This window comes from Orycteropus afer, unplaced genomic scaffold (assembly GCF_000298275.1).
Source record: "Orycteropus afer afer isolate SDZICR_OR568_19922 unplaced genomic scaffold, OryAfe1.0 scaffold00079, whole genome shotgun sequence".
Classification (NCBI taxonomy): domain Eukaryota; kingdom Metazoa; phylum Chordata; class Mammalia; order Tubulidentata; family Orycteropodidae; genus Orycteropus; species Orycteropus afer.
Genome location: NW_006921666.1, coordinates 10,883,212 through 10,891,914, shown reverse-complemented (window position 1 = coordinate 10,891,914; position 8,703 = coordinate 10,883,212).

Here is an 8,703-nt window from a genome sequence, read left to right as displayed (position 1 = left end):
GTTGAACATTTACCTCAGGTAGATACACTCCTTGGAGAGAACAATCATGGGAGAAAGAAGGGCTGCTTATGCACAGGGAGACAGCTCAGGGGACAGGAGTGCATGGAGGGATGGACACTGGGAAGAGGTAATTATGGTGAGGAAGTTGGAGGGGAGCTGTTGCATTGTGGTAAACTGTGGTCAATGTCATGAGACAAAGTATATGTGAACTGCTGTATGGAAAGTGTATTTTCTCTGTAAATCTTCACCCAAATCACAATTAAAGAAAAAAAGAAAACTCTGTGGATCACAGTGTTCTACTTCACAACTGATCATGAAGGTAGCACAAGGTCAGGCAGCATTTCACTTCATTGTACATGGGATCAACATGAGTCAGAGCTGACTTTAGCAACTGAAAAAAAATCCAGAGGTCAGCACACTATGGCCCTTGGGCTAAATTCTGTGGGCTGTTTGTGTAAGTAATGTTGTATTGGCACACAACCACACCCATTTGTTGACCTATTGTCTATAGCTGCTTTTGTACTACCATGACAGAGTGCAGTAGTCCGGAGAGACAGCCTTTGGCCTGCAAAGCCTGCAGTGTTCATTATCTGGAAGACCCTTGGTGCACACAGTCTAAATCCAATCATTTCTGCCCTGAGCTTGCAGTTTATGCAGATTTCATTTGTTTGATTCTCTAAAGTGAGTGACTTAATCTGTCCTGTTAGGGTAATTAGGACATTCTAGCTGGTTGTTGCTTTGTCTAAGATTCTTTGATCTCGCTAATGAGGATATCTAGGCTGTTCTCAATATCGATTGCTACTTTCTTCAAATAGGAAATTGGAGGCTGGTGAGAGATTGCTTTATCATAGACACCTACCTGGCGGAGCCGGCCTTAGGCTGGCTATGAATTAAACACTGTGTTTCCATCTTTAAGCTTTCTTTGAGTCTTAGTCCCTCAACCCCTCTTTCCTTCACCATTTTTGGGACTCCGTGCCCTTGTAGTCTTTTTCTACCTCTGAGGCACATCAACAAAGCCTCTGATACCTGACTTGCATCTCTACTTAAATTAATTTGTTTCTTCTTACTTCTAAGGATATTCATACTTGAAGCATTCTATCACTACTTGTGAAATAAAAAGCTTTGTCTCCACTTAAGGATTTGACCAACTCAAAAGAGTTGAGGGAGGCTGGGAGGTTGGGGTGGCACAAAGTGTCAGGGGAGGGACATGGCTTCCCCTGGAAATGGTGCAAATCATAGGGTTCAGTGCACCTTATTCTGCGGTTGTTGTACAGATCACAGTCTATGCTCCCCTCACCTCAAAAGCCCCAAGTATTCAGGGGTATCTCAACTTTTAACAAGAAGTCTCTCAATGTGGTTGACTTATTTGCGGAATCACCTAAGACTACCATGGAAAGCAGAAGAGTCAAATGCTATTTGGTACACTTGACAGGATTGTAGATGGTTTTCTCCTTAGACATGCCTAGGGAAAGTATCAAAGGGTGAGAGGAGATAGTGTATAATGAAAGGAAAGTTCCTAAAACAAGATAGTTATTGGCTGACTTTAGGACCTAATACTTTAGAACATTGTAAAATGTTATGAAGCACAAAGTCCTAATGGAGAAAAAGGTATATATCTTCCTTAACATGATGCAAACTAATGTCCTTTGATTACAAAAGAAAGAGAGGAAGGAAGGAAGGAAGAAAAGTTGTGTTGGGAGTAACCAAATAATTTAAGATAATAGAGTTTTCTTAAGGAGCTCTGGTGGTGTAGTGAGTGGTTAAGGCATTTCGCTGCTAACCAGAATGTCATGGTTTGAACCCACCAACCACTCTCAGGAAGAAAGATGAGGCAGTCTGCATCTGTAAATATTTGTAGCCTTGGAAACCCAATGAAGGTTGCTCTGAGTCAGAATTGACTCCAAGGTAGTGTGTTTGCGAGTTTTCTTAAACAATTTTGTCCATTCCTAATCATGCTGTCATTGTTCACCATCTGAGCATTAGGTTGGCTGCAGTGAACTTTCACAGAAAATGTTGCCCTAATGAAGGCAACAATTGAATAGTAAGGACAGGTTACTCCCAACACATTTTCCCCCCCTCTTAGCAAAGCATATTTGGCAGGTGACCATGTGTGGTGCTTCTTTGTTTAGAGAAAGTGTTATATTAATATATCACTGTCTCTGTCCTTAGCACACTGCCTACCTTGTAACTAGGCACCAAATACATATTTGACGGAAAGAATAAATTAACAAGTAATTAAGACTGGAGACTCTGGAGACAGGTCAAATTAGGTTTAAGTTTGAGCTTTGCCAGTTAATAGCTATATTAGTTCTCTTTCGCTCCATAACAAATCACCCTCAAATTTAGCAGCGTAAGCTATTGTTACCTGTGTTTTCTGTGAGTAAGGAATCCATATGTGGCTTAGCTGGGTACCTTTGGCTCAGGATCTCTTGTAAGGCTACAGTGAAGGTGTTGGCTGAGGACACAGCCATTTTAAGGCTCAATCGTTGGGGAGGACCCACTTCCAATCTCATTCACGTGGCTGTTGACAGGGTTCAGAGCTTTGCGGGCTGTTGGCTGGAGCAACAGTTTCTTGCCACATGGGCCTCTCTGAAGTGCTGCTTACAACATGGCAACTGGCTTTCCCCAGTTAGAGGAACCCCAGAAAGTGGAGTCCCAAGAAGGAAACTATGGTGTTTTTGTCATCTAATCTCAGAAGTAACATAATATCACTTTATTGTGTTCTATTCCTTAGAAGCCAGTTACTAAATCTAGCCCATACTCAAGGGGTGGAGATTACTTAAAGGCACAAGTACCAGAAGGTGAAGATCTTCCAAGGTCATCTTAGAGGCTGCCTACCATAGAAGCTGTATGACCTTAGAAGGACTAAGCCTAAGCCTTATCTCATAGAGCTGTGCTTATATCCAGGGGATCACCAGCAAACAGTCTACTCAGAAGTGTGAGATAAAATGGAGGACTCTGAGCAATGAAGCTTGGCCACCTTGAACTCCAGACCATGTCTTCCTTCACAACTCTGAAATCCCCCACCCATGGTTTAGCCAATGATGGCACAAACAGATAAGAAGACAAAAGCAAGGACAGAGTCACAGATATCCAGACTGTGGTCTCTAATCTCAGATATGGAATAGAGGAAGGAAAAGACTCAATTGGACAACTTTCACTCATATGTTCTCATTGTACCATCTCTGGGAATCGGTCCATATTCTACCTTAGTCAGTCACATTCACCACTGAGATGCTATCCTCATTCCTATTTTGGTTCATTCTCTTTTCTTCCATGCATCCCAACCATCTCTTCAGTGTGTCTTCTCCTTTCCTGGTGAGTAGTCCTAAGCAGTGAGAAAGAAGCAGTTAGTACCTCTGGCCCCTCCCTCTCTCTGCAGTTCCAGAGACAAACAAAAATAATTATGGAAGAGCATTTCCTGAAATGTGGTCTAGAATACCGTTTTTCTGCCTACTAACAAAAACTCGGTTGATAATTTCTTGAGTTGATAAGACTAAGGTAAAACAGTCACGGATAGTTTGCTGCTAAGAGTGTCAATTGGAAGAGGCTTTGGGGAAGCAATTTGGCAGTCTCTATCAGAATTTAAAATGTACATACCCTTTGGCCCAGCAATTCTATTTCTAGAAATTAATCTTAAATCATGCTTGTGTGTATATATATAAGAGAGTATGTAGCAGGAGTTTCATTGCAGTACTATATGTAATAAAAACATCTTGGAAACAACTTATATGTCCATAAATAATAGTATAGGTAAGAAAAATGTCTCTACTATAGAGTATAGTGCAGAAGTCAAAAATAATGAAGCAGATGTATATGTATTTGCTTGGAAAAATAGACAGGTCATAGAGTATATTTCAGTATGATCTCTTCTATAGGAAGTTCTCTCCCTCCCAAAAATATATGTAATATTATATGTATGTACTGGGGTGAATAGTAGCCAAAAATATATATATGTATATATATATATTAATGTCCACCTAGAACTTGAGAATGTTACCTTATTTGGAATTAGAGTCTTTGCAGATATAAACAGTTAAGATGAGGCCATACTGGGTTGTATCCACTGCCATTGAGTCAATTCTGACTCATAGCAACACTCTAAGACAGAGTAGAACTGCCCCACAGGGTTTCCAAGGCCGCAAATCTGTGCAGAAGCAGACTGCCACATCATTCTCCCACAAAACAGTTGGTGGGTTCAACTGCTGAGCTTTTGAATAGCAGCCTAGTGCTTTAAGCACTACACCACCAGAGCTCCTTATGCTGAGTTATGATGGGCCTTAAATCCAATTGCTAGTATCTTCCTAAGAATGCCATGTGAAGACACAGACAGACAAACACAGAGAAGAAGACCATGTGATGACAGAGGCACAGGCTGTAGTGATGTCTCAATAAGCCAAGGAACACCAAGGATGTTACCAACCACCAGAAGCCAGTAGAGAGGCAGCATACTGTTTCTCCCATAGAGCCTTCAGAAGGAGCCAATCTTGCTAACTCTTTAATGTCAGACTTCTGGCCTCCAGAACTATGATAGAATAAATTTCTGTTGTTTTAAGCCACCAGGTTTTTGCTGATTTGTTACAGAAGCCATAGGAAATGAATACAGTGGATAATCTTATATATAGCAAACCAAATCAAACTGCCATCAAATAAATACAGACTCATGGTGACTATATGTGTTTTAGAGTAGAATCACTCCATAGGGTTTTCAAGGTTTTAACCTTTTGGAAGAAGATCAGCAGATGTCTCCCTAGGTTCTGCTGGGTGGGTTTGAACCATCAATCTTCCAGTTAGTAAAGCAGCACTTAACCATTTGCACTGCCCAGGGAAACCATATCTTATATGTACACTCACACAGATTAGTTTGGAAGGATACACACCAAACTAATAATGGTTATTCTACCTTTTAAGAAAAGAATAGAATTTGCTAGTGGGACAGAGGCATTCTTTCCCCTTTTTCTGTATATACTTGCATATGGTTTGCATATTTTTATAATTAGCATACATTGCTTTTCTAAGTTTTATGAAACAATTTAAAAATTACATTTTAACTTATTACAGAGCAACATGTTTATTTTTAACCAAAGGAAGAAAGAAAAAAAAAAAACCTAGAATCTTTCACTCAGATACAGTTACCATTAATCTTCCATACCTTTTTCTACACATGTATTTTTTTAAAAAGGTAACTACTCCCTATAGACTGTTTTGTAATATATTTCTTTTACTTCAGAATATATGATACATGTGATTATTCCATCACTAATTATATAATAAACACATTTATGTGTCAGTAGATATTAAATTATGATATTTTTAATGGTTTTAATGTGTTTTTTAGGTGCGTGAGTTTGTTGGAAATTAGGAATTAGAAATGGGGAAAGATAAACTCTAAATGTAGGACTTTGTAACCTGGCCTTTTACTTTCAGTCTTGCCAATCCCTGTGCCTATAAGGTCGACTTCTGCACCTGACTTCTGTCAGTGTGTCAAATAAATTTTTCCATGGTTGCCCATGACCCGCAAAATAAAATTCTACCTTCCCTATATGGATCACAGGCCCTTCGTGTTCTAGCTCATGGTTATCCTCCAGTACATCTTCAGCCAAAACCTTTACCTCCAACTCCTGTCAACCTCACACCCCACACTGCTTGATTCTAACTCCTCCTTCAAGTTTCAGCTTCAGTTACTCCACTCCTGACTCAGCCACTTCTCTGACTCCCATAGAACTCTGGACTTACCTTTGTTGTTGTTGTTGTCAGTTGCCATCAAATCAGCTCCAACTCATGGTGACCTTATGAATAATAGGTCCTCTACCATCATGATTCAGTCCCGTACCATCTTCAGGCATGTTGGTACGTTTGAGTCCATTGTCGCAGCTGTTGTATAGTACCTTCCAACCTGCAAGGCTCCTCTTCCAATACTATATCAAACGTATTCTACTGTGATCCATAAGGTTTTCATTGGCTTATTTTCAGAAGTAGGTCATCAATCCTTTCTTTCTAGTCTGTCTTACTCTGAGAGCTCCACTGAAACCTGTCCACCATGGTGACCCTACTGGTATTTGAAATACAAGTGACACAATTTATAGCATCATAGCAACACATAAATCACCACAGTATGACAAAATGACAGATGGATGGTGAGGGCTTACATCTCTTGTTTTTGCCATTCAACAGACATTCACCTTTTTCCAGGAAAAATAATCATTGTGTGTAAGAGAACTTGGGCAAGGTTATTAAGTTCTTGGTGCTGCAGGTTCACCATTTATCAGTAGGATAATAATGCTACCTACTTCATAATATTGTTATTACTCACTGCTGATGAGTTGATTTGACTCATAGTAGCCCCTCCTTGGGTTTTTAAGGTGGTATCTCTATGGAAGTAGATTACCCAATCTTCCTTCCTCTGAGTGGCTGATGGGTTTGAACTGCCAGCCTTCTTGTTAGCAGTCAAATGCCTTAGGTACTACACCACCAGAACTAATATTGTTATTAGGAGGGAAAAAAATGAACATATGTCAGTGGCTTAGAAGCACCTGATGCATAGTAGGGGCTCTATGAGCTTGGTGCTGCAGTTGCACCTGGATGGTGCAAACAGTTAATATTCTTGGCTGTTAACCGAAAACTTGGAGGTTCAAAGTCTGCAGAGAGCTGCCCATTTCAATCTCAGTCTGTGTGATTTGGTTGAAATTAGTTCTACCTTCTGATCTAGAAAGTAGATCCTGACTGAATTAAAGTGATCAGTTAATCCAATTCCCCTAGATTCTATGACTGTCTCAAGAGAGGACATGTGACCCCATTTGAGCCAATGAGAGTCACTATGAAGCCTTTTATTTTTGAAGGAAAAGCAGCTCTCTTTTTCCTCTCAATATGAGCAAAATGTGTACCAGGTTTATTGCTGCTGCAGCCAAGAGATTGCAGGTGGGAGCCTCTGAGCATGGAGCCAACACAGAAACAAAGCGGAGCAAAGAGAGAGAGATCACACCCTGGTGACACTGTGTTGCCCTCTCTTGAAGCCATGGCTCACCATCTCTTCTAAACACCTCAGCTATTTAAGCCATCTAATTCCCTTTTGCTTAAACCACTTAGGGCTGGGTTTTCTGTCACTTGCAACCCAGAGTTCCTAAAGATATGTTGTTGTTGTTGTTGTTATGTGCCATCGAGTAGAACCTGACTCATAGCAACCTCTCCTTGGGTTTCCGAGGCTACGGAAGTAGATTGCCTCATCTTCCTTCCAAGGAGTGGCTGGTGGGTTTGAACCGCCAGCCTTCTGGTTAGCAGTCAAGTGCCTTAGCCACTATGCTACCAGAGCTCAGGTGGTATATCCCATGTAATTTCTTCTGGTCCCTCCTCCCCATTAGATATTATGGCCTGGGTCATATTCACCTTTGTATCTCTAGCTCCCAACACAATGCTTAACTTATATTGGATGCTAAGTATTTGTTAAATGAGTAAAATAAATACCTCAGAGACTACCTCAAGTGTTTCCACATAACTTGCTCAATGCTGCTTGCCTTATTCAGGCCTGAGACAGACTAGGGGGAAGGAATTAACATTACTGAATGTCTATTATGAGCTAGCAAATATGTACAGTATTGTACATTACATTTTGTCAATTTACTCAGGATGCCTAATTGCTTCCTCTTTCCTGCTTTCTGATGATAGGTCTGTTGTTTTACTTTCAAGTGACTGAGTTTAGCTATCAATGTACTAAATACAAAATATGAATTGCCTTTAGGGATCTAATAAGAAAAATAAAAAGGCATTGAGGATTGCGGATGAATGACCAGGAAAGAAACTCTGAACAGCCTCTACTTCAGAAAGTTTGTTGTCCTTGGTTGCCTGACTTTGTCTTTGGCTCAGGGGATATGCAGTTGTGAGAATACCTACATCATAAGGGTTGTCCGTCATCTTTGAGCAATTTGTAAGCCAGTTTTTCCATGCATAAGAAGGATGATTGTAGTATGACTTACTCTTTTTTGTGTATTTACTCTTTATAAAACAATCTATGGAACTATATTGACCAACAAATATGATTGTTAATTATTTATCTGTATAATGGTACTTAAGAATTATCAAGACTGATCATTATTGTATTTATTCAGTAAGTATGTAAAGAGCACCCACATAGACCAAACTCTTTGGGGGAATGCCAAGATACATAGAAAGCAGTGGATCTCCTGTCTTTAAGGAGATGATAATCAAGTTGAGTTATCATTGGGTCATTTTTCTTTTTTTTCCCCTTTAAAGTGGGAGTTTTGATGGAGAAAGTCATCTAAAAAAGTGTTTGAGAACTTGACTGGCCTGTGTATGGATCTTTAATGAGGACCACAGTCTTAGTGGGAAGTCTATTCTTAGCTCAAAAGCAGCAAGTTATTCAGGGAAGGATGGGACATGGCAAACCACCTCCAGTGCCTCTTCACTCCACTCTCAGAGGTGAATTTGCCATGTCTGCTAGTTTCGATTGCCTGAACCTTTCTCACATATTGTCTCCCTGGAACTGTATCACATACTCCACACACCTGCATTCTATCTTCAAATTTGCCTAAAGTTTGACACTGAGTGGTGTCTAATTAGGGAAGGACATTGTCTTGATTCTCCAGTGCTGTTATGACAGACATTCCATGAGTGGATGGCTTAACAACCAGGAATTTATTCTCTTACAGTTTAGGAAGCTAGAGGTCCAAACTCAGAGTTCTGGCTCTA